We start from the raw sequence: 24,835 nt of genomic DNA on the forward strand, positions 1-24,835 counted from the left end.
AAACAAAAGGAACGCCTTAAAATTGGGCAAAGCAAGGAAAAGATTTGTTTTAATTTTAAAGGATTAAAAAAAATGCAATATGAAATGTTGTAAATCATTTTTATGCTTCTAAAAAGCCCATTAAAATGTGCAAACACGTGTATTACAGCTGTAGCCCCGGGAGATGCCTGAGCTGCAGAAGCACCAGGCAGAACAGACACGGTGGGTGCCGTCCCTCTGGCATCGCTCGGATGGTCTTCATCACCCCACTGCTCCCGTTTCCAGCAGGTCAGGAGAGATTTTGCATGGATACGGCAGCCAGGAGATGTTGTAGATGAGCAGACAGGTGGAAAAAACGTGGTGGTCCAGCAGCACGATGGTGGCACCAAGCTTTGCATGGGCTCCCCATTACTTCTTGATTGAACCCATGAGCATGGGGACTCTCAGCATCCAGTCCCCTAAAGGCATCCAGGCCAGCAGACGTTTGAATGGGTCACTGACCTCAGTTTAGAGCTTCACACCCCACCAAAGTTGTTTTACAGACACTCCTCTGCCCTCCTGGGGTTTGGCCCTGCTGAATAAAGCAAAAAACAACTGCTTAGGATGTGTATTTTTGTCATTTTGTAGAATAATAGAATCATAGAAGGGACCCCAAAGCCCACCCAGTCCCACCCCCTGCCACGGTCAGGGACACCTCCCACTGGCTCAGGGGCTCCAAGCCCCATCCAACCTGGCCTTGAACACCTCCAGGGATGGGGCAGCCACCACTGCTCTGGGCAACCTGGGCCAGGGCCTCCCCACCCTCACAGAAGACATTTGCCCCTAAGATCTCATCTCAATCTCCCCTCTTTAAGCTGAAAACCGTTCCCCCTCATCCTTGAAGGATGTTCTTGGAAACTCTGAAGTTCAGCTGAAGCACTTCAGAAGCCTCACACGTTTCAGGATACGAGATACTGAGGTGGGAATGTGAGCTGCTTTTGCCACTTTATGATTGAAAAAAGGTAAGAAACTAACCCAGCTGCATCCAGTGTAGGAGCTTTGTCAAACGGGCAAATTATTCTTCGTACAAGAAGACCCTGTCGAGTTCTGTGTCCTGCTTGGTTTCGGAGGGGGAGGAGTAGGTAGGAGGAAGAAGGCGCTGGAGGAACCTCAACCTTCTTCTGGTGTAGGCAAGGTTTCCACACACTGATATTTGTCTTGTGAGAGGTATTGACAGGGGCCAGCCTTCAGCTAAACACACCTTTGCCAAAATAAACCAAACCTCTTTATTTTAGAACTAAAAATAACCATCCTTCGTCACCCTCCTGGAGTCGGGGGCTTTCTTAGAGCCTGGATCAGGGGGCAGAGGGGTTCATAGAGGGGCACCACCCCAGGGTCCTGCTGAAGCTCTCCTAGAGATGCTACTCAATGGAGGCATGAAGGTATAAGCCCGAAATGACTCCAGAGAGTGGAAGCGCTCCTTAGGAGCACTCTATTAATAGATGCAGATAACGAATTGCTGATAACAAATACAGGAAGCCCTTGGCCGAAGGGCCTGTTTGCCCAGGCGATATCCCCACCGCGCATAGCAGCTGTTAGTCGCAGCGGGAGGCAGCGGAAGCAGCTCTCTTTGCCAGGAGAGCCACGCTGTTACATCAAAGCAGGAAAACAAACAATCTCAACTGTTCTCCACACCAGAGGTGCGATTTCTGCGCCTTCCCAGCCACAGTTGAAGTGATGTTGGAGTCTGCTTTACACCACGCGTCCACGGCAAAGCCTGGAGACCTGGCTGCAGTCCCTGCTGTGTGCCCGGCTCCGTGCAGAGCAGTGCTGGATCAGGTATTCCTTGATACCCTCAAATAATTGTGTTCCAAACACACCGCTCGGTGCAGACACGATGAAGCTTTTTAGGGCGATGGATGTTGCCAATGAGAATAACCTCTCCTCAGGTTAATTAATCATTTGTAAACCGACCTTTGGAGGGATGCATTATTCATCAGCGCTCCTGAACTAACAGGCCAGATCATTTCCAGCCACTGAGTGTTGTGTCAAAGTCTTTAGTTATTCCATAACTGAATAACAGGGAGGGCAACACCCTTGAGTGCTGCATCTGCGTGGGATGATCATCATTTAGAGCACAGCCCCAGTTCAGGCTGGACCACAGCCCAACAGCAGCTTTTCTTCCCTACCTGCGTATTTCTTCCTTGAAGCCTGACTGACCTTAAGCTATTTGAAGACTCCTCTCCAGGAGCTTGACATTTAAAAAGTGCAGTGACAGAAAATAACTTCTTCTAAAAATACGTGTAACTTATTTACCAGCACGAGGAGAGGGAGAGCAGAATTCAAATGAAGGCATACATGCATACATACATACACATCGCGCTGCTCCACTGCCCCTTCTCACTGCTGCTGCCACATGGCAGCACCGCCTTCTCCTCCAGCAAAGCAGCGTTATGGTGGCATGAGGTGTTCCAGGCCAGGTTGGATGAGGCTTTGAGCAACCGGATCCAGTAGGAAGTGTCCCTGCCCATGGCAGCCGGGGGAACTGGATGGGCTTTGAGGTCCCTTCCAACTCAAACCATTCTATGATTCTACATCCAAAGTGGGGACTAGAGGTGGAGCAGGGATAAAGAGAGAGGAGATCCCCATGCCCCTTCCCAGGGAGAGCACAGACTACAGCTCCAGTCCCAGAGGCCCCAAAGGGCTGATTTAACATCTCGCAGGCACCAAAAGTGGAAGGCAGGAAGAGGCAAGCCAGCATTTATTGAGAAAACAGCCCATGGATCTTTCTTTGTCAGATCACATAAATGAAAAAGAGAAAAAAGAAATCAAAGACTAAATGCTGCAAAGATCAGTGAGCTCAGCACTCAGCAAAGTGCTTACATCTCCATGGGGAAGAGCCTCCTGCACCCCATGTCCTCCCAGGAGAGAGCAGATCATGTCCAAACAGGCTCTTTGCTCCATTCCCCACCCGAAACTCCAGGCTCACCATGGGGGAGTCTCCTGAACGTGTGGCATTCATGTATCTTTAATTATTGTTTCAGCCACATAAATCCATGCTGAATTAAAATTCATGATGGTTCTAGGGTACAAGTGCAAACAATTTGTTCGGTAAACTTTGCTCTAATTGGCATTCTGAAAATTTCCTGTTAATCAAGCCCCTTGGGCTCAGTTTACCAGTGTAGTTCTGCCTGCGAATGTCAGTGCTGGGAGGGTGCACGCATGTGTGCCAATTCCAAGGGTCTTTATATGATATTAACTCATACACTTTGTCCTCACATTAATTTGCAAGTAATTTTTTAACAACCTTCCATGGCCCTGTCTTTTATCTCGCTGCTTCATTACTTGAGGCAAGCAAGCGAGCGGAAGAGCATTTGTAAAACCCGAAACAAAATTACACTCAGAAATGTCTAGGATATGAACACGAAACGCCCCTGCGAGTCTCTGAATTTCATCCCTGCAGGAGTCGCCTTTCCAGCAGCACTTGACTCCAAGTGGCCATGGCAGGAATGAGGAGGTGTTAAGGCCAGCGTGGTAAACGTCAGCCACGTGAGCGGTGCTGCTGCATGAAGGCTCCAACCAAACGCGCCCAGAAACACGGCTACGGAAGTAGGTAACGCTGGGCTCCTCTTGAGCCAAGGATACCAACGTTGGCTGAAGAGTCATGAGCAGGGCTGGGCTTTTTCACCCCATCACCATGTACATGGAGAACATCAGAAATGACTCCAGGAGATGTTAGGATCTGGGAGCGGGGGGACCTGCTGCAAAGTCCTGCTTCCCACATGGACCAAATGGCAAATTCCAGGACCGACTTAGCAATTCTGGGATCAAATGGCCAATTCTGGGTCAGCAACACTCTCTCTGCAGCAGTGACCCCATTAGTCCCACCTGGGACCACTGCCAGAAGGATTTTAGAAGCTTTCAGTGATCCCCCGCTTCAGTTTTGCAGACTTATCAGGCGAGTCCTTAACTGGCTTCCCAAGAGATTTGGTAACAGGAGAAGCTACATATAACCTGAGCGTCTCTTCCCACCAGCACAGTAAGACGGAAGAACAGAAATAACAAAATAATGAGCATCTGACAGAGATCAGGGAAGCAGTGGAGAAGTTATCCCGGATGGAAATGTGCGGTAAGGAAATGTATGAGAACTGGCAGTTCCCAGAAGACACCAAAGATGGTACACAACAGCACGCTGCTCCCCTGTGAAAGCAGATAAGAAGCATAATTAGATGGAATTATGGCGACAGCAGTGTCTGGAAGCTGGAAAGGAATTGTATGGAAAGTGGAAACAGGCACGTGCACTGGGGGAGAAGAGAGGAACCACACAGGTTCACAACATAAGAGTGGCTAAGTCCGCACACACAAGGTTTCGGAGGCAACCAGCAAGGGTCTACAAATAAATTAGATGTAAAATCAGAACAGCAAGATGCGTAGGGGTGTCTGCGGAACGAGAATGGACTGAGTGCTCAAGGCAGGAGTTTGTCCCATCTCCCTTGTTTCAGTCTTTATAAAAAGGTTAATTGGGAATGAGACTTAATGAAACAGGCTTTGAAGGGAGCTGTGGAGAAGGCCAGCAGAAGGAAAGGCGTTTAAAGCCACTTGGATATGTAAAATGTATTCAAAATGGAGGATATGATGAAATGCACCCAAGAACGTTGAACTCTTGGTGGTTATCTTCAAAGTTTATGGAGGCATAGAGGTCCCTGGAGATGAGAGAAGCACCTCTCTTTAAAGAAGATACTTAGAAAAAAAAATCATCCTCTTAATTGCCTGAAAGAGGTTGGAAGAAGCTATTACACGAGCAACTTGTAAGATGAAAAATCATAGAATGGTTTGGGTTGGAAAGGACCTCAAAGCCCATCCAGTTCCACCCCCTGCCATGGGCAGGGACACCTCCCACTGGACCAGGCTGCTCAAAGCCCTATCCAACCTGGCCTGGAACACCTCCAGTAATGGCGCAGCCAAATCAAAGAAGATGGGTTTGTCAAGAAACAGTCACATCAACCCAATTTAATTTCATTCTTTGATAAGGCAACCGACCTACTTGATGAAAACACTAGTGAGGCTTTTTGTATTTTCCTCTCGAATAGCCTTGACCAAGCTGAGAAAACACCCTCTAAAAACAACCAGAGTTCAAGTGGCAGAGTGACTACTCCCAATGAGGAGGGATCAAGGGAGGAGGTAGTTTCTCTAGCCTCCACTATGCCTCTAGAGGAGGGGCTGCCAGCCTTCCTGTCCATAGAGCCAATGGTCCTCCTTTCTCTGACTTGGCCGCCCACAGCCTTGCCCAAGGACAACTCTTTGTCCAAGAAAAATTGAGACCAAATGTTTGTTATGCTGATTTCTAGCATCTCATCTTGGTTTATCCTTAATTTCCCCATGACATCAGCATCGCTGTTTGTATATGAGTAGAAACATTTTGATGCAGCATTATTCCTCATTAACCCCAGATATTGGCATTGAGCCGAGAAGATGATTATGGTGGAGCTTCAGTCACTCCACCAGGCTTGGAACTGGAATAAATCTGTATAAGCAGCCTTTGTGCGTACGTGGAGGCTTTGCCGCTCTGCTCCCAGACCTCCAGAAGGACAGACGGACTGATGGATGGGGACCCTTGCAAGTCCCAATCAAGGGATTTTGTGAGCTGTAAGAACGGCTGCTGGAAAAATGCAGGAACAGACGCTTTTTGATACAGTTTCAAACAATGCGTAATTATCAGGTAGCTGAAAATTAGCCCATCTGTGCCTCGGGAGAAGACAATAAGAAGTTGTGTGTTACTAATGGCTGAAAAGCGCTGGCAACACAAAACAGGAAATTCTCAGTAAAGTTTTTTTCTTAAGGTAATGCAATTACATGGCGTAATCCCCAAATCTCTTTTTTTTGAAGGTTTTTGATAAAGCTTACGAGGTCTTCATCCTCCATTCTTTTTTCCTCTCCTCGTTGTAGCAGCACAGTCCTCGGCATTTCGAGCAGCGCCAGCCGTCTGGCTGGGCCACCCAACGCAGCAGATGTGGGGACCATAAACTGCTGTTACAACGGAATAGCTAACGACACGCATCAGGTTTGTCTCCAGCAGATTGTAAATACCCGCCGTGCCTTTGCCACAGCCTCGCTATCTGCATGCAAAGCATCCGAGCTTGTGATGCTGTTTTGGATAAGATTTCCATGCTGGCAGAGCTGGACGGCCAGAGTCTATGTCTTTAATCCAGGTCAAGCAGCAATGTGGTTCAGTATTTAGGACCCTTTTTGTTTCCCTTGCTGATCGAGCATGCAAAACCCCCAAACCACGCTTTCTTCACATGCCTTGAGGATCCAGCGATAACGTCTTTGGGGGTTGGTGAAGCAAAACCGCAACAGCATAAAACTCATGCGCGCAGGCCAGGCAGGGAAAATAGCTCATGATTTTTTTATTCATACTTTTGTCTGTGGAATAACTGGGAGCAAATTGCTTTTTTCCTTTCCTAGGCCAAATTATTCAGAGAATATTTTCTGCTGATTTTTGCTATTCTTCCTTTCGAGAGCATTTGCTCTCGAAGATGGCCCGCTTAGCTCTGAATAGAAAGCAAATGTTACCTTCACCTTCGGTGAACTTCGAAGCAATTGATTTTTACCGGCATAAAAGAAGAGCTGAGAAGTGACAGCTCGCGGGCTTGGCGGAGGATGAATTTTGCCATTTCACAACTGGCCGGGCAGAAGGATGCAAGCATCCCAGAAGAAGGATGACAGATGCTCTTTCGACTCAGCCCCGTGCAGCCACCAGCCCTGTTCTCTTTCACACACGGGGTCCCTGGACCGCCAGCTTTGCAGCAGCCGCTCTGCAGACACGTTAAGCAACTCGTAACAGGGAGGACTCCAAGGAAAATTATTCTCGCTAGCTTTTGTCTGGTAATCTGAGGTCAAGAAAACAAACTGCTTCCTCTCCACTCTCCCTAGCGCTGCGGCAAGAAATGCAGCCAAAGCTCCGGCACTGAGAATAAAGGCAGAGTTGGCACAAACACAGGAGCTTCTTAAATGAGTTTGCCATTAGCCGGAAGGGCTGCAAATTGAAGCGAAGATAAGCCCCTTAGCGTTTCCCTTCTTTAATCCAAGCCTCATAAAAGCAGAGATGTGTTCCTATTCAGTGGGCTTTATACAGAGGCAGGTATTTCATTTACCCCAAAAAACCCTGGATCGGATAAATTATTAATGTTATTTATAAAGGCAATTCTGCCATTCAGCAAGTTCTTTTGGATCCCTACGCTTAATCTCACTGCTTAGCATAAGATACACTCCAGTTAAAAGGCAAAATCACATTCCCTTACAAGGCCTGCAAAATAACGGAGTGCTGAGGTGCCTGAAAAAGGGTTGTAGTTTAAATTCCGCTTTGAAGACTAATACATTTATCAGTGGCAAACACAAGCCCTGACTTCCACTTGCTTTTACCCTCCCTGCGTTCTGGATGGGGGTCTTACTCACACGCACCAAGAGCCGTTAAAGCTACCAAGCGAGAACGCTGGAGATGCAAAAGGCGTCGGTGCTTACACAGCCTCGGTAAGGCGGCACGGAGCCGTGTGGAGAGGCAGCAAACCTCTGTCCTCTCCTCTAACACATCCTATACCATGTCCTGCTCTGGGACACCCACAGCCATGACTTAGGCTTCTGCAGGCTCAGCCCTACGCCCACGCCATGGAGCAGGGTGTTATCAAGGACAGAAACACCACTACAAATATCCAAGCACCTCACCAAGCAGAGGAGTGGGCGCATGCAGTCGGGTGACAGAGTTGGGATGCTCGGAGTCAACTTGTTCCTGGAGGTGCTCAAAAAGCATGTGGCCATGACACTTTGGGACATGGTTTAGTAGGCATGGTGGTGTTGGACTGACAGTTGAACGGGACCATCTTAGAGGTCTTTTCCAACCTCAATGCTTCTATGACTCCATGAGTCCCAAAACAGGAGAGCCTGGGAGAGCCACAACCACCACAGTAACATCACAGATCTCAGCCCCAGCGACATTAATGTGGCACATTACAAGGAACAAGGTATCAAACACGAGAAGATGGGAGTCTTGGTGCACAGCCAGCATTGCTATTTCTGCTGCAACAGCGCGATTGTGATGGCTCAGTTCCCACAGTGCAGTGCCAGTGCTGACAGGTAAAGCAGCACCGCTCCTGTCAGCAGGGTGGCAACAGGTATTTTAAGGTTAAATGCCCACACTGCCTCCTAAAAAAAGATGTGCTCCTTGTTGTCACATCAGGACTACACACGGAAGTAACCAAAAGGCATCTCCACGTACATCACAGCGCAGGCACACACAGCCACACGCTGCCCTCTGAAATCCAAATGTTGCAGGCTGGGGAACAGCAGCACATGGGAATTGCAGGAACATTTCTCACGAAAGGTTTTCTCCACACAATACACACATTCCCTGAACTTTTTTCAGCATTTCACATCCCTCCCCTGCAAAGGCTGCAGGACAAACTGTTTAATTGAGCAGCCAGCGCTGCTGTTTTGTTTCAGCGCAATTTAAAGCAATCCAAAGTATTTTTGTTTGCTAAACTCACTGAATCTTTTCACAGTAGGGTGACGACAGCAGAGTGGATTTTTCATTGATGGCATCGCCCCAAGGGAAGAAGCACTCGGGAGGTTCAGGATCTGTTTTTTCTCCTGGGCTGGGACGAGCAGCAGCTCACGGGTGGCAGCGTGGTTGCCTTTGATCAGCCACGAGCAGGGAGGGCTCCTGCAGCTGTGCTTGAAGCTGGCGATGTCGAAGCTACGGGCACCACGGAGAAGTGCACTTTTATGTCAAAACTACTTATAATAAGATTTTTAAGTATGTTCAGGGAGCTGGAATGAAATATTTAAACGCAGCATCATAGCATCATTTTATTCTCATGGAAATGCCGAAATGCCATTTGCAAATCTGAAATGTTTTAAAATTTGCTTTGAAATAGCAGCTTTTTTATGCAACTGTTTTGCTTCTATTCTTTCCAGGAAGAAACAAATGGGGGGGGAAAAAAGCTGAGATATTGGCCATTTCCTCACAAATGAGATGTCTGCTTTTCTGTCTGTCCTGGTGAGGCTGTTTGGGGCCACCACTCCCATTTGGAGCAGGGAGAAGCAGCCTCAAGAGTAGCCCCTACCTAGTCGCATCCAGCATTCAAATTGCATTAGCTTTGTTTCCTATACTGATGACAAGACATTTCTGTTGGAGAACTCCACTGGGCACTAGAGCTACTCCAAAGGGCTTGCAGGATTTGAAATAAATGCCATAAAAGAAGTAATAAGTTCTTGTTTAAAGCACAGCTGCCCTACATTTTTTTTTATTGGGGCAGTTTTCACTTTCTTTAGGTACAGTTCAAGCATTTGCAGTTCTTTATTTCCCTATGTATATATATGGTATCACGTTAAACACAAGATTCAGTCGCTCCTCAAGGCTCACATGGTTTCTTACCCAACCCCTTGGTGTTCCCACGCAGCGCACGACTCCGGGCAGGCAGCCCAGAGCCACCAAAGGTCTTTGGCACCTGGGTCTGGGGGTGTTTGGGTCACACTGAGACCTTATTGCAGCTTTTCAATACTTAAAGTGGGCTTATAAGACAGATGGGGGGAAGCTTCTTAGCAGTGCCTGTAGTAATGGGACAAGGGATGATGGTTTAAATCTAAACGAGATGTTTAGACTATATATTAGGAAGAAATTATTTACACTGAATGTGGGGAGGCCCAGGTTGCCCAGAGAGGTGGTTGATGCCCCACCCCTGGAGGTCTTCAAGGCCAGTTTGGATGGGACTGAGCAACCTGATCCAGTGAGAGGTGACCCTGCCCATGGCAGGGAAGCTGGACTGGATGACCTTCATGGTCACTTCCAACCCAAACCATTCCATGATTTTATGTGAATAAAACTATTTTTCAAGCAGAAAATCAATTCTTTCAGCAGTTCTGGCTAAATTCGGCAGTTGAGGTTCAAATCGCTATTGAGAAAGGATTATTCTACAATATAATAGTGGCCAAAATATACCTGAATTCAGTATCTTAGCAGGATGAAAAAAAACCCAGATCCCCTAAGATGATATCTGACTTTAAAAAAAGACCGCCTGATTTGTGTACAGTTTGTTCATGGGGGTTTTTAATACAAAATTCAAAGAACTGTAAGGATAAAATGTTGGCAAGCAGCACAAAAAACTGCTTAAAAATAACTCATGAAAGTGTCAGAAGAAATGTTTATCATTTAGGATCCCAAATAACTGATATGGTTAAAAAAATAGGAGTAGATCAAGCATAAGAAAAATACTTTGGAACTGAAGACAGGTTGAAATGGAGAAGTACCTTTCGGCCAGTTAAAATGGACAATAATAATGTCAAGCTAGTGCAAGATTTTAAGGCACACAAGGCATCTTCCTCGGCAGCTGGCATGGGTAGGACACCCCTGGGAATCTCCTCTTTGGCTCCCACTGTCCTGTACATATCCAACGTTTCAGAAGCCAGCCTGCAAACACTGCCCTTCTAAAATCTCCACAAGATTTGATCCAAATGAGCCAATGTGCAACGTTGCCTCTCACAAGTTGTCAATATACTATGAAAAACGATAAAATCAGTCTGTTTTAGCAATGCAATTAATCAGGAGCTCACGCTGTCTCCAGCTAATCCAAGTTTTCCCATTTACTTCACCAGAACACAGTTTCATAGAATCACAGAATCATAGAATCATAAAATCATGGAATGGTTTGGGTTGGAAGGGATTTTAAAGCCCATCCAGTCCCACCCCATGCCATGGGCAGGGACACCTGCCACTGGATCAGGGGCTCCAAGCCCCATCCAACCTGGCCTGGAACCCCTCCAGGGATGGGGCAGCCACCACTGCTCTGGGCAACCTGGGCCAGGGCCTCCCCACCCTCACAGCAAAATATTTCTCCCTAAGATTTTATCTCAATCTCCCCTCTTTCAGGTAGAAACCATTCTCCCTCATCCCATCCCTGCACTCCCTGATCCAGAGCCCCTCCCCAGCTTTCCTGGAGCCCCTTTCAGTTCTGGAAGCTGCTCTAAGGTCTCCCTGGAGCCTTCTCTTCTCCAGGCTGAACACCCCAGGATTTACTTGTGCACACAAGTAAATCTGGCTGAGCTTTCTTGTGCCCTAAAAGCAGATCCTAATCGATGCATTTCACACCATATGGATAGAACAGCACTTCAATCGTAACTGTGCTTGGGCTCCTACGTACAACTGGTCATGTTGGCCAACACTTTTGGCTGTGCACCTCCTTACTCACCTTCTCCTTCCCATAAACAGAGAGGCAAAACTCCTGCGATCACTGCGCAGGTGATTAGAGGAAACTGCATTGCCGAAGCGCTCGACGGCTGCAGCCGTGCTTCAGCTCTTGCCTTGCCTGCTGGTAAGCTGCCAGTGAGAGGGAAGTGTAGGCATAAAATGAACAGCAGAAGAGATTGCAGGTAATTATGTTTCTTAAGCTGTTAACAGGATTGGCCATTTGATAAATGAGAGGATTTGGGAATGTTTTGTCACTGACAAGCCATTGTAAGATCGGAGTGGAAACAGGAGCGTTTCTCTTCCGCAGCGTGAACAAGAAGCAAATTCTCCCAGGATGCTTATGCACCATGAAATTCCTCTGAAACCTGGATGCCAACGCGTGGAGGAGAAAGGACAGGTATAGGGTTTCTGCAGAAAAGAAGAGAAAAGGGCTCTTACATGTGCTATTAGTTTGGTTTTGATGCCCCTCCAGTGTCCCCAGAGGCTTCTGTTCCTTTATAGTGCCTCTCCTCATCCCTGAATACATTTTTGGTGCCACAGGGGCCACTCAAATCCCTCCACCTGCTTTTCAGTCCCTCTGTCTCCCCTCTGGTTCTCTCAACTTCTTGCTTTGCTTTTGAGATTCCCCAAATAGCTGTAGAGGTGAGACAGAAACCAGCGTTGTTGTTTCTCCTTCTCCTCCAGCAGTGCCCCTCGAGGTGGTTTGGGGAACCCTTGGAGCCCATCTGTTTGTTTTTTTCCAGTAACCACAAGGGCTTTGGTGTGCCTTTTGGGGTGCCCCAAAGCTTTAAATCTGCCTTTTGGTGCCCCCGACCGCTGGAAACCTGTGTGCTCTTGTGCCCTCAGCATTATCAGCCTCATCAGGCAGCAGTGAGGCAAGGATAGGACCCATGGTTCCACAGCCATCCACATGGGGACAGGATGCAGGGACACATCTTCTTAGGCCATTTGCCAATAAGTTGGTTTGAGCAGAAGAGCAGGATGAGAGCTGGACCTGCTCTGTGGGAGGGGAATGAGGACTCATCCCAGCGAGGACGTATGAGGCTGCTCTGGTGTGAAGTGCAATGAGGGAAGGTGGTGTCAGCAAAGTGAATCACACAGTTTAAAGCCACGTTAAAAATCATCTCGGATGTTAGCATTGCATCACCAGTGGCTCCTGGCATCTCCCTGGACATGGCCCTCTTTGCTGAAAACCACTGGAGGTTCCATCCTGCCTGGTACAGATCTCACTTTCATAAAATCATAGATCATGGAATGGTTTGGGGTGGAAGGAACCTCAAAGCCCATCCAGTTCCACCCCCTGCCACGCGCAGGGACACCTCCCACTGGATCAGGATGCTCAAAGCTTCACTCTGCTCCACCACCCAAAGCACTTAAGAATTGCTGCAGAGACTGGGTTGTGTGGAGACAGAAATTTCGAGTGGTGTTTTTATCATCACACAACTTATTTGTGCTGCAGAGTGAAGTCTTGCAGACACCGTCAACCCTTGCCTCGGTCACTCTGGATGGTCCTCGCCCCACTGTGGTAACTTCTCTGGTGTGGCCTGCCCCCCCAACCCCACCTCTGTACTTGAGCCCTATCCCATTTTCCTGTAAAAAAAGAGGTCTTTTTTCAGAGACTTCTCTTAAGAAGATGAGATTGAAGTGCAGAAGTGGCCAAGGCCCAACTGGAGCAGCTGACGCTGCCTATATGAGCGATGTGGGCATGAAACAGCCACTCGGGTTTTCTGCCTTCACACCACCCAGCCTGCAGTGATCGCTGTTCAACTTCCAGTCAAGCTGAGGTGCCCTTGTCTTTCCAGTCTCCCTACTATCCATCCCCCTCCCAGCCCCGAATAAACACTTCCTCCCATCCACTTAGAGGCAAAATTTATGAAGGACTTTGGAACAAGGACTTCAGCAGCTGGAGCTGTGTTTGCTGGGCCCTTGCTGAGATGGAATAAAGAGAAAGCTGGGCTGAAGGGAGCATCTCTGAAGGCAGGAAAATAGCCCCTTCTGACACTTACCCATCACAAGGAAAGAAGAGCCACCGCTGGAAGACAGCCACAGCTGTTGGCTGCCCCCTTTTAGCTCCACCAGCAGAGCAACAAGCTCTTTCTTGATGCAGAAATTATTCAAAGCATTGAATAAACCCAAACTCACCTTGTCTCAGTTGTGGCTTGCTCCAGTTTTTAGGTCCAAGAGGAAAACTAACCCAGCGTGATGGCAGCATGCTTAATTCCTGCTCAGCACTTCCTCGAGCACAGCTCCCCAGCCAGGAACTGGCAAATGCAGGCCCTTTCGTCCTGTGGCAGCTCCTTAAGGAGTAAATGAAGGCAAAATCCAGTTCCTGCTCCTTCAAACAGGAAAACAAGGTCACTTATTCTTTGTGGCTCAAGCTGAAGTCTGAAATCGTGGCCCCAAGCAGTTGGTGGAGGGCGGGCAAGAGGTGAAAATAGCACTTATTCTTAGCAATATGCACCTAGGAAAAGCTAACAGAGAAAGAGCAGGAATAGAATTTGCCAGGCACAAAGAGACAATTGTTTCCTCTCCAAACAACAGACTCAAACCTCTGTTTTCACCCAAGCAGAGGCCAACAAGCAGTTATGCACAATGGATTTGTACCCCTTGCTCCAGCAGCGACAAGCCCAGGGCTTCACTTCTCCACACGTAGCAGGAGCTGGAGCTTCAGACACAGCTGGCCAAGGCAAAAGCTTTCCCAAAACTCCTCCAAACGCGCAGGGCAGCCACAAGAGCACAACTGCCACCTTGAGTGGGTTGTAGTTCAAGCAGAAAGATGCTTGCTTTTGCCAGCACGTTTGGGAAAGGAAGATGGTTTGCCAACCTACTCCTGAGGTAGACAGATGAGAGGGACTTCCCAAAGGGCTGACCCACAGTGGCAGCCTTTGCCATTTATAAAAACGTTGCCAGCCATGGGAACAGGAACGATCAGAAAAAGCTTTTATCTCCAACGAAGAGCATCTGACATGGACGGGTGAGCCAGCTGCTTCCCTCAGTCCCAGCTAGCCCTACGAGGACATGCCCAGAGGCAACCCCAGCACCACCAAGGCGATGTCAGGCCAGCAGCCAACTGCCACTCGCTCCAAACAGCCTCAGCTCAGCAGCTGACCCAGCGGAGGACAGCCCTCCCTCGCAACCCTGTGAGCGAGGCACCCGGACCTCTGAGTGGTCCTCTCAAGCACTGGCTGGGAAACAAACTCTTCATTTCAGACCTAACTGTGCTTGTTTGACCCTCACGAGCCTTTCCCATGGGGACAGCGCAGTCCAGCTCCTGTCTCTGCAGAACAGCACCCTGTGCTTTCCCTGCAGAGCCCTGAAAACGGCCCCCATCGCCACCTCAGCCACGGGGACCTTGCAGAAGCAGCTGGGAGCACCTTGCCTCTGGCTAGCAGCAAGGCATCCCCTCCTGGTCCTCCTGTCTGGACCTTCTGGGCAGAACTGACCCACAAGGTACACAAGATCCCAGAGCCTCCTTGCTATTTAGGCCTTGGTCACTCAGGGCACCTGTCTGCCGCCTCTTTCTGTGCCCACATCCTCCCTTGCTCCCTTGCACATCATCAGGGCTGTGCTTCTCGTCAGCTTCTTCTGATGCTTCCTTGCGGCAAAAGAGCAAAAAAACTCCTCACAAGTAAATGAGGGCACAATCAGACCAACGTGGGTCTCTCTGAAACCTCAGGTCTCCCTCCCCCAGTTAAGCCTCCTGCCCGGCAAAATCCAACCTAGCAAATGCTGTTGGGAAATGCCTCACTGCTGGGGAAGAGCTCCAAATCCCAGTAGCTTCCCAAAATGCCCTGACAGGGAACAGCATGCACTGCGTCCCATCTGACAGCACATCTCTCGTACCTCGTGCAGAGCAGCATGTCCATCACATACCCTGCCCCACAGATCCACAAGGGATACACACAGGGACCCCAAATCTTCCCCGCACCAGGACAGGACCAGGGGTTCAACACGTGTGTGGCTGTGGCACTTCAGGACATGGTTCAGTCGGCACGGTGGGGTTGGGCTGATGGTTGGACTGCATGAGCTTAGAGGTCGTTTCCAACCTTAATGATTCTATCATTCTAAGCACTCAGGGTGAGACAGACATCCCCCTCCTTTGCTCACCCGCCCCTCCTCTCTGCCACGCATCACTGCCATCCAAAAATGCTCACAGAGCCTAATGGGGAATCAACCTAATGGAGAACCCACGGAGGGATGAAACTCCCCATCCCCTGAGTCAGGTTGGAGGAGTGACACGGTAGCAATCGCTTCACAGCCCCCTCCCCAAATCCCTACCCTCCGCACCAGCATGGTTGAAGCTCCTGCATCAGCACAGCTGAAGCTCCTGCAGCACCTGGACAAAAAGGTGAGAGGACCAAAGAGGCTCAGCTTAGATGAGTATGGTCAACATCACGGCATAGGATGCAAAAGCACTTGTGGCTGCCCTCCATCCTGGCAGCCAGTGCTGAGGCAGAGGGACGTCTGCCCCTACGAACAGAGAAGCTGCTCCAGCTCCAAGGGCAGACACTTCAAATTATTGCAATTGCCAGAGACAAAAAGAAAAGTGCCAGCACAGCCACCTAATGCTGTACCTGCTCCAGAGGCAGTGGGAGCTCAGAGTAGGGCATCGACAGATGTGAGAAGAGGAGCCAGCCAGCCAGCAAGATCCTGGAGGTGAAACAGTGCCGTGTTATCACATTTACAGAGGAGGAAAAGCAATACGATAAACCTTGCTTCTAACAACAGAGAAAAAGAAATACAAGACTTGAAAGGGTGGAGGACAGACTCACAGACATCTGTGCTAGCCATTTGTCTTTGCTCTTTCCTTTCAGAAGATTGTTTCCCAAAAATGAAGGAAAACTACCCCTCACCTGCAGCTCTTCCACCAGCTCAAGGCACGACAGCACTCAGCCAGCCCAGCTCTTTCCCCAGCAACAAACTCAGCTCGAGGATTCAAGGATGTGGCTGCTGCTTCCAGCCCTCGACTGCCATCTTTCACCTCTCCTCAACCACAGCGCCGCTGGCTCTGTTCTGCTGGATAACCTACGTGCTCGCTTTCTATTCTGTCTTTTTTCCGGTAAAACGGATGTAGCATAAAAAACAGCTGCAATTAAACCCCCTCTTTTCTTCCCCTCTACAACTACCAACACCTGAGCCAATTGAGTTTGGTGCTGGCAACCTCCTGGCCTTTTAATCACCCTTGTGGTGCTGTTTAAATATGATTTCCCTTCCTTGGGAAGTGCTCAGTTCAAGACTTGTGGTGTGAGTTCCTTTCCGTAGACAGACCTGTAAGTAACCTTACTAATTTATTTTTTAATGATTTTTTTAATAAGCTGCTGCCCGGGTTAAGCTCCATGTAGCTGTCAGATCACTAAGACTACGGAAGGACTGTGTTTCCAAATGCTCAAAAAGAGAAAAGGAAACTATTTAAAGTATTTCTTAAATTTCAAGTGACTTTTTGAGCACCCTGAACAGGAGCCAGCAGTGGCCCAGGTGGCCAAGAAGGCCAACAGCATCCTGGCTTGGATCAGCCATAGGGTGGCCAGCAGGAGCAGGGAAGGGATCGTCCCCCTGGACTCAGCACTAGCAAATCCATATCTTGAATCCTGGGTTCGGTTTTGGGTCCTTCAGTACAAGAAGGACATTGAGGGGCTGAAGGGCATCCGGAGAAGGGGAACAAAGCCGGGGAAGGGTCTGGAGCACAGGGATTCTGGGAGTGGCTGAGGAACCTGGGGCTGTTTAGTCTGCAGCTCCTGGAAACGAGGTTGTGGTGAGGTGGGTGCTGGGCTCTTCTCCCAAGCAACAAGGATCAGGATGAGAGGAAACGGACTCAAGTTGCACTAGGGAAGATTTAGACTGGATATTAGAAAAAATTTCTTTACTGAAAGAGCGGAGAAGAATTGGAAGAGGTGGCCTGAATAGGGGTGGAGTCTCCTTCCCTGCAGGGGAAGCATGTGGCCATGGCACTTCAGGACGTAGTTTAGTAGACACAGTGGGGTTGGACAGGATGATCTTAGAGGTCTTTTCCAACTTGAATGATTCTATGAAGCCTTCCGTGTGACTTTTAGTCTTAAGCAGAACCCTCTTTGACTTCAGTGCCCCCCCAGAGGCCCCTGTGTGCATTATGGTCCTCACAACTGGTCTCTCCTCTTTTTTGAATTTTCCTGCCCCATGGAAATGCTGGATCTATGCATGGAGAGTCTCTGTAGGTACCTAAACCAACACCTGGAGGGATTCGGCTCCCCTGACCATATCACAACAGCGTCACAGAGACACACTTAATGGGCACAGCACAAATCAGCCTGGTCAAACCATACAACCCTTCCCTCATGTTCTCTATTCTGGGGTTTGGATATTCTCATCCTCCACCACAATAATGAGTGCCTATCTGCAAACGGTGTGTCCATTGCTTGCTAACAACCACAACAGCTTCCTCACAAGGGGAGGAGGAGGAGCAGGCGCTGAGCTCTTCTCTCTGGTCACCAATGACGGGACCCGAGGAAATGGCAGGAAGATGGCCAGGGGAGGGTTAGGTTGGACATGAGGAGAAGGTGGAGGGTTGTGGAGCACTGGAACAGCTTCCAGGGCAGCAGTCACAGCACCAAGCCTGACAATATTCCAGAAGCATTTGGCCAATGGCCTCAGCCCCACGGTGTGAATGTTGGGGTTGCGCTGTATAGGGACAGGAGTTGGACTCAATGGTTCTTGTTGGTCCCTTCCAACTTGGGACATTCTATGAACACCTGTCTGAAAGCAATGAGGAGGTTTTAGAAGCACAGAAAGAAGCTGCCCCAGCAAAGAGTGCTGGAAGCAGCACCAAAGCCTCCTCACTGGAGGAAGGCTCAGCCTTTAAAGGCAGCATGCTGAGTACACTACCTGTCTCTCGAACACCAGGCAGGACTAAGGGAAGGACAGGATGGTCTTTGTCTTTGGTACCCCAGCACTTGACAGAATAACTGAGACGTTCTGGTTAATCTAGCGGAAAGAGATTTGAAACAACTCAAAGGAAGCAACATGAATATGCAGCAAATATAGCCAAGACCTGCTGTCTATTGAAATGGCTCATTAATACTGCACAGACAAATGACTGATGCTCACTGCAGAGTTACCAGTGAACATATCTGCGCTAGGATTATCGAAGCGGTGCAGAATATTTCACCCCATATGGTTTGCCTGAAGACGCTGTTTCAGATAATGGTTGTCATGTTGTTTCCATGGAATTTCAATAGTCCCCAGAAGACCCTCGCTGGAACGCTCCAGAGTAACCTTGTGTCATTTGGTGCCGCCTGAACTAGCAGAAGGCCGGGTACTTACAATTAAAAGTGAATTACAGAAAAATAATAATGAAGTTCAGATCTGAAAAAAAAAGGGAGCATGAAATGTTTTCTCATGAATCAGGTCAGTAAAGCCAACCTCCAACATCATTTTTTTAATGGGAAGTGTCACTCACAAAATAATTTCATGTACATGGATAAAATTAATCAACGTTACTAGAAGAAAAGTAGCACAAGATTAAGTATCCACAAAATACGCCCAGGCACCAGCGATCTCTTGGCAGGAAGGATGGAAGGAAAGAACTAGGACTCATGCTCCATCTGCTAATAATGAAAATAAAGAGATACAGTGGTGAGAGTACAAGAGAAAGGTTCACAAAGGAAAAGCCCTTCAGACTGGAACTGTAGTTATGAAAAAAGAAAGCCACTGGGCTTTAAGGTACAAAGAACACAAACCCCGTCCTACTGAAGCAAATCAAAAGGCCACGGACTCTCTCTGCTCACATCTTGTGACCTGTAGTTGGTGCTCTGAAATAACCTTACAGCATAGGATAAATACATACCCTTTTCCTGGAAAACTTTCTGGACTGACAGTTAATGGCCTGTGGTCACAGAAATGCACAGTCCAAAGCAAGGACAAGGGAAGAGAGGGAGAGGATGCAGCATTCAGCGGGGGGATGGTAGTTCATATAGAAGGAGCTGCACACCTGTAACTATATGTGCACGTATCCTGCACGCATGAATCTCTACATACATGTATCCCGCATGCCTGTATCTCTACATGCACATATCCTGCATGTTTGCCTGCCTCCATACTCCATCCGGGGGCAGCACTGCAGAGTGAGGAGGCTGCTGTGAACATGAGATAACAGCTCCGATAAAAGAATGAGCATCTCTGACATATGGGGATGAAGCACAAAGTACACATGACTCTAGGGAGCAGGAATGGCTTTTGAGAGGATGGATTTGCCACTTGATATTCAGAAATCGTTGCCATAATCCATAAGTCCTCTTTCACTGCTTGCCTTGCCCCAAGCCCTGCTGATGTTGTATCAGGATGTCTTTCCAGATGGAAGGTGCACAGGTAGCTCTTCCTCGACAGGGAAGGGTTAGGTTCGATATTAGGAGAAGGTTCTTCCCCCAGAGGGTGGTGGAGCACTGGAACAGCTCCCAGGGAAGCAGTCACAGCACCAAGCCTGACAATATTCCAGAAGCATTTGGCCAATGCCCTCAGCCCCACGGTGTGAGTGTTGCGGTTGTGCTGTGCAGGAACAGGAGTTGGACTCGATGGTCCCTGTGGAACCCTTCCAACTCAGGGCATTCTATCATTCTATGACAGAGCTCTTCCCCACATATGGGTGCTGAAGAGACAGCATTCTGGTATCCTCATCCCTTTCAGCAGCGTCGTGTCTACAAACAATGCAGTTATGGATACCAGTATGATGTTGTCATCCTTTATAAAGACCTCAAGTCGACCGAGTCTGAACGCACACACTGTGCTGGTGGTTTCACATATTTATTGCCAGACCTGCACAGGAGGCACCACATGGTGCTGAGCTCCATTCCACCTTCTTAACAGTTAAGACTCTTGAACAAGTACAAATCTTTCCACCTCTATCCTGTGGACTTTCCCTGGCCCCACTGGTGCCTGTCCAGCTATTATTGTTTCTCTTCTTACCTTACATCCATTTGCCTTCCAAGTCCTCCCACCTTCTGAGGTCTGATGGTATATTGTGGCTCCTCTGCTATGCACTGCAGGCAAAATCCTGCTTGTGCCTCAAGCCAGGAGTGGTGCTTCACAGAATCATGGAATGGTTTGTAGTGGAAGGGACCTCAAAGCCCATCGAGTTCCAACCTCCTGCCATGGGCAGGGACACCTCCCACTGGATCGGGTTGCTCCAAGCCCCATCCACTTGATGTACTTCTTGCTGGAGGAGGCCTCTGCGGAACACAGAGCTGAAAGCTGGCGAGGCTCAGCTGAATATGCGTAGAGTGATACAGTGAGAGACTCAAGACATGTCAGATTTCAAAGGGCAAGAAAAAATGCATATCTTTCAGTGGGGTTATTCTTTTCCTAAATTTCAAGCCATTAATTCAAATATAAAGGCTCTAGCATGTCAATAGTGGACTATACAGCATCGCTATTGGGTATTTATTTTTATATGTATATGTATTTATTCACTATTAAACATATATTATAAAGATAAATGTAAAACATTGGAAAAATCTTTTTCCTAATTTTTTTTTTTTGCCATTTTACCTGACACAGAAATCACAAATAGTTTACATTGGAAAAGACCTTAAAGATGGTCAAGTCCAACCCATAACCTCACACTGCCAAGTCTGCCCCTAAACCATGTCCCTAAAGCACCACGTTCACATGGGTTTTGAACCTCTCCAGGGATGGGGACTCCACCACTGCCCTGGGCAGCCTCTGCCAGGGCTTCACCGCTCTTTAAGTAAAGAAATTTTTTCTTCCATCCAATAAAAACTTCCCCTGGTGCAACTTGGGGCCATATCCTCTCATCCTGTCACTTGTTACTTGGGAGAAGAGCCCAGCACCCACCTCGCCTCAGCCTCCTTTCAGGAGCTGCAGAGAGTGATGAAGACTTGTTCTCCAGCACCTTTCCCAGCTCTGTTCCCCTTCTCCAGATGCACTCCAGCCCCTCAATGTCCTTCTTGTAGTGAGGGGCTCAAAACTGAACATTACAAAAAATGTGAAAAATACCAGACTGGGTCACACACTCAACACAAAATCTCAAAGAATCGACTGGTTCGGTTAAAGTTTGGTAGCGGCATCAGAAAAGGAAAACAAAGACAGAAATGTCAAGCACACGCGCTGTCTAAAACCAGTTGTGAATCGATAGCGAAGAAAACTCCTGAACTACACAAACAGAAGCACGAAACAAAGAAACCTCAGACTAAAATCCACGGCTGACAGAGCTTAGCACAAGAAAGTTGTGTTTGCAAAAGAAATCCTAGCAACAGTACGGGGTCACTGCTCGGTGCAGGCAGCAGAATTGTGAAGGATTATGCAGCAAGCGCAGAAGTGTTCAAACAGACTTTTATTCAGTATTTGGAAAGAAGGATGATTTGCTTTCATTGCTTGGAGATGATTAAATACTTTCCAGCCTATTAGTAACTGAGAGAGATGTGAGAATCTATCAGCAATGAACATTTTTAAATCAGCAGGCTCAGAAGCTCCAGCACAGTTGGCAGAGAAGCTCTCAGGTCCACTAACGGTGAATGTTAATAGCAGCTGATCTGTAAATGCCCAGCTTATCAAAATCTATTAAATGAGAAGGGAAGCAAAGGGAATCAATGAACCATCAGAGGAAAGAGCAACTTTGGGTCAAAGCAAGGGATGTTTTTTTCTATCCTATCGTTAGGACAGTCAAGGGTAACACGGAGTCCAGTTCTCCAAAGAAACTGGAGCCCCCATCTTTCCCAGGCTCATTTAACCTGATGGCTCTGAGCTGGAGTTGTCACTCAGCAGTCACTCAGACCAAAGGTGTCATCTTGGTAAGAAAACTGCGATTTCTGCATTAGCTCAAAACCTGCTGAAGTTAAGAGAACCAAATGAAAAAGGATAAAGAGATCCAGGCTCAAGCCCTGCTCCCTGTTACCGCCGACATGCAAAGTCAGTTTTCCAACCATTTTTTTTGTGAAGCTCTTCCCTAGGTGTGCACTTATCGCAGTGCATGAGAAGCGGGTGGCTTCTGGCTATGAAATCACAGAATCACAGAATCACAAGGTTGGAAAGGACCCACTGGATCATCGAGTCCAACCATTCCTAACACTCCCTTAAACCATGTCCCTCAGCGCTTCATCCACCCGTTCCTTAAACACCTCCAGGGAAGGTGACTCGACCACCTCCCTGGGCAGCCTCTGCCACTGCCCAATGACTCTTTCTGTGAAGAATTTTTTTCTGATATCCAACCTGAACCTCCCCTGACGGAGCTTCAGGCCATTCCCCCTTGTCCTGTCCCCTGTCACTTGGGAGAAGAGCCCAGCTCCCTCCTCTCCACAACCTCCTTTCAGGCAGTTGTAGAGAGCAATAAGGTCTCCCCTCAGCCTTCTCTTCTCCAGGCTAAACACCCCCAGCTCTCTCAGCCGCTCCTCGTAAGACTTGTTCTCCAGCCCCTCACCAGCTTAATGCTGCAAACGCGCACACAGAAGCTCCAGGAGTGGCTTTCATGAGCGCGGCACTGTGATGTGGCTTCTCCAAGGCAGGAATACGACCTCTGCCAAAACACACAGGCACCCACGCCTTCGCTGTCTTCAAGCGCCAGCAAGAGACCTACTTCACACAGGCTTGACTCCCTCTTCTTTCTAACAAGCTGCAGTTACAAGTGAAGTGAATTAAATCAGTGTACATTTTGCTCCACTCTGTAAGCTAATTCAAACGACTGGAAAGCACTGTGAGGGACCAGAAGCCATCGCTGCTTCAGGATAGAACCAGAACGCGTTGTAGACACCCAGCTGTGCAGAAAACTCCGTCTCTGGAACTTACTGATGTTTCCAATCCCCAAAAAGTGTTGCATAAACAAGCTAGAGCATAGTGGAAGTTGTAATACGCCCAGTTTGATCTCCCATTTAATGTAATGAAGCTTCACTGAAAACAGAAGAGAAAAAAAAAAAAAAAGACTAATCAGAATCCTACGTGAATTTATTTATGGATCACAAAAAATGTTTCTAGAATATCCAAGACATGGCCGAGGGATAAAGTTAGATGAAGTTAGGATTTATCTCGATTACCTAACCTGGCATTAAAATCCTTTCCACTGATCAGCAAACAGAGGGATAAAAAGATTTCAGAGACATTATGTAGGTCTGGAATAATTCCCAGTACGAGTTCCTATAAGAAGAGGAATTGTGGGAGGAATACAAATATTAATCAGAAGAAAAGGTTCTAAATAGGGAAACTGCTTTGCCAATGAGACAAAAGTCTCAGTCATTAGTGTAACAACCTCTAATCCCTATCAGAGCAGCCAGTTCCACGGCAGAGATGGACGTGAAATGGCTTTCTCCATCAATATTTCAGTTTTGATTAATTCTAACATTCTACGTCTGGACGTAACAAATATGTTGTGAAACCTATCATGAGAAAACAGAGACATTTGGCTGAACAATCCCGAAACGTGTAGAAAACTCATTTTCTAGGAAACAGAGAAATACATTTGAAAGCTGTTTTCTTCTTAATGCAGAAAAGTCCCCGGTGTCCAACTCTTTAAAATAACTTCTCCCAAAAAAAGCAGTCTATCTAATTAAGTCCAGTACCACGGCATTGGTTTGACCCTGATTTCCACTGGCAACTCCCTGACAGGCACCAAAATACCTTATTAAATTTTTTCGGGGATAGCAGTTCTGATTTATAAAGAAATAAAAAAAGAAGTAAATATTTTCTAGGTCAGAAAAGGCAAGAAATGGTAGGAATAGTCCCGCGGTCACGGAATTCAAGCGGAGCATCAGGCAGTAAGCTCAAAGTCCTGCTGTGGTGACAAGTACTCATGTAAAGCAGATCATCCCTACCCAGAGACTGAGGAACATACATATGCATACCAAAGCTCTGAGATTACTCACAGCGCTCTCCTTTCTGTGTGTAATTACAAATCTTTTCCTTTCAGAGGCTGTGCCAGCCTAAGAGGCTCCTGTGACAGCCCCACGGCTGTGACAGTACAGCTGTGTTGGGGCTACATCCAAAGGAGGATCAAGGGGGATCCAAGGTAAGAATAGCCCTGGTTTGGGAAAAGTGGTTTTTAGGCAGCCCTATTCTCTATCTCGGGTTGCGGGGCAGCCTCATCGTCATCAGAAGGGATTGGGGACAAAAGGGAGTATGAACCACTTCAGTCTCATACCGGCACTGGAAGAAATGCACCTGTAATCATTGTCATTGGTTGAGGTGTTTCATGAATTTCATGTAGAAGCAAGAGGCTGCAGTGTTTTCCTCCCAGGCTCATGGGCACGAGGCTCAGGCCCTTGGAGATGACGGTACGTCCTCAAGGACGTACAGTAGCTCCCTCAGAGCTTGCACATTCATAGAATCACAGAACGGTTTGGGTTGGATGGGACCTCAAAGCCCACCCAGTCCCAACACCTGCCATGGGCAGGGACACCTCCCACTGGATCAGGGGCTCCAAGCCCCATCCAACCTGGCCTGGAACCCCTCCAGGGATGGGGCAGCCACCACCGCTCTGGGCAACCTGGGCCAGGGCCTCCCCACCCTCACAGCAAAACATTTCTCCCTGAGATCTCATCTCAATCTCCCCTCTTTCAGCTTAAAAGCATTGCCCCTCATCCCATCCCCGCTGCCCCTGATCCAGAGCCCCTCCCCAGCTTTCCTGAAGCCCCTTTCAGCACTGGAAGCTGCTCTAAGGTCTCC

The 24,835-nt window shown here is 48.1% G+C and overlaps 1 long non-coding RNA gene across 13 annotated transcripts in view; it reads right to left on the minus strand.

Annotated features, from left to right (window-relative positions):
• The window catches only part of LOC128853656 (uncharacterized), a 64,548-nt gene that overhangs the window by 7,955 nt on the left and 31,758 nt on the right, over positions 1-24,835 (minus strand). For 3 of the 13 annotated variants that reach the window (XR_008452314.1, XR_008452325.1, XR_008452324.1), the window contains 3 exons: positions 13,340-13,658; positions 8,499-11,605; positions 5-553 (listed from right to left, as the gene is read on the minus strand). This is a non-coding gene — a long non-coding RNA (uncharacterized LOC128853656). Of the gene's footprint in view, positions 1-4; positions 554-993; positions 1,220-8,498; positions 11,606-13,339; positions 13,669-22,966; positions 23,069-24,835 lie in introns of those variants that run through there. The other 10 variants (XR_008452323.1, XR_008452319.1, XR_008452321.1 and 7 more) reach the window with 9 other exon arrangements.

Source organism: Cuculus canorus, chromosome 14, assembly GCF_017976375.1.
Source record: "Cuculus canorus isolate bCucCan1 chromosome 14, bCucCan1.pri, whole genome shotgun sequence".
NCBI lineage: Eukaryota > Metazoa > Chordata > Aves > Cuculiformes > Cuculidae > Cuculus > Cuculus canorus.